A 1,979-nucleotide genomic window follows, 5' to 3' on the forward strand; every position below is an offset into this window, starting at 1 on the left:
AATAATAATAATAATAATAATAATAATAATAATAATAATAATAATAATAATAATACGATAGAAAAATTTTAAACTATGAGTTCTTCTGACTCTATTTCATTTTAATTTCAAAGATCTGAAATACCTTTCTGATGATATGAATTTCCTTCTAATAGAAAAATTCACCGTATTGGTGCTCTCCCCACTCTATATTTCTGTTGTCAAATAAATAGTTAGGGGTGCCTGGTTGGGGCAGTCAGCTGAACATCCAACTCTGGATTTCAGTGGCTCAGGTCATGATCCCAGGGTCATGAGACTGAGCTTGTATCAGGTTCAACAATAAGTGTAGAGCCTTCTTAGGATTGTCTCTCTCTCCCTTTGGCCCTCTCGTCAGGGTCACTCTCTCTTCAAGTGAAATGAAATGAGATTAAATGACATGGAAGGAAATGAGATGGAAAGACATGAAATAAGATAAATTAAAATCTAGTTAAGTTTTATGTATTTAAAGTTAGTTTATTTACAAGGCACTTCAAGTGATAAGGAAAAATAATAACCAAATGTATACTGTGGACAGGAATAAAACTTAAAATTGTACAATACTCTGGATTAACATATGAAAAAGTCCTCTCCCAACAATAAAATTACCTTAATTAATAAGACATTCTCCCTTCTTCAACCATAAAATCAAGGCTCCGTCTCTCTAAAAAGTTACTACGGGGGCACCTGGGTGGCGCAGTCGGTTAAGCGTCCGACTTCTGCCAGGTCACGATCTCGCGGTCCGTGAGTTCGAGCCCCGCGTCAGGCTCTGGGCTGATGGCTCAGAGCCTGGAGCCTGTTTCCGATTCTGTGTCTCCCTCCCTCTCTCTCTGCCCCTCCCCCATTCATGCTCTGTCTCTCTCTGTCCCAAAAATAAATAAATGTTGAAAAAAAAATTAAAAAAAACAATAAATAAAAAATAAAAAGTTACTACGATATTCTCCTACATGCTCTTTATGCTCAAAAAGATTTTAATCATATCTAGAATACAATCCAAGTTTTCAAAAGGCCAATGTGATCAACTACACTTACTCTCTCCAGTTTAAACTAACATTCACTATTCCCTAAAGCCTTGTTCAGTATACTTCAGCAACACCAGGATTCCCTGTTTATGATCACGCCTAAATCTTTTCCTTGTGGGAGGTCACTGGACACAGACTCTCCTTTCAATAATGTACTTCTTTTCAACGTCAGGTTTTAGTTTACATGCGCTCATTTAATAAGGTTTTCTAAAAAAGTATGTCCTGTATGGAATCCATTTATTTTGCACCACGAAGCAAAAGCTCATCACAAATTTGTTGAACAAATGTTGCCCTTACGTGAAGAAAAGGGAAAATACCAGAAGCAAAACATGTGCTCGAGAGCCCTAACCTACAATCTAAAATGTTAAAACACCAGAAACAAAGGTAACAATACAGACTATTTTGAAAACATCAGCCAAAAATAAAGCTTTAGCACATTACTATCTCAAGGTATATGTGTAACTCTCATTTAGTATTCTTATAAAAAATCCCTGAATATACTACATGACACAAACTGCTTTGGCAAATGAGAGAATGAGAAAAAAAAATTGTATCTGGTTTTATCAACCATTTTAAAGGACGACTTACACACAGAACGCATTAATAATTAAAATTATTTAAAAATGTAAAAAAATAAAATTATTTTCTTTCATAATGCCTTCTCAAAACATACATATTCTCATTTACCTTTCTGAAGAACTGCTGATAAGTGTTCACCTAGAAGCTGCTTTTCTAGCATAGTGATCAGTTGTTTCCTGTTTAAAAAAATGAGTTTAGAATCACTGCAAGATTCTCATAATGGAGAGTTAAAACGGTTTTCCCAAATCCTTCTGCATATCTTACTGTCATCTGTCCTGATTTCTGTTTTACATTGTTATGCATGTATGAGTGTCATAAAATTTGTAGTCTGGTCTTCAGGAGATTGAATTTCATTGCATGAAC

Source organism: Herpailurus yagouaroundi, unplaced genomic scaffold (assembly GCF_014898765.1).
Source record: "Herpailurus yagouaroundi ecotype Mexico unplaced genomic scaffold, PumYag 67789, whole genome shotgun sequence".
In the NCBI taxonomy this organism is placed as follows: Eukaryota; Metazoa; Chordata; class Mammalia; order Carnivora; family Felidae; genus Herpailurus; species Herpailurus yagouaroundi.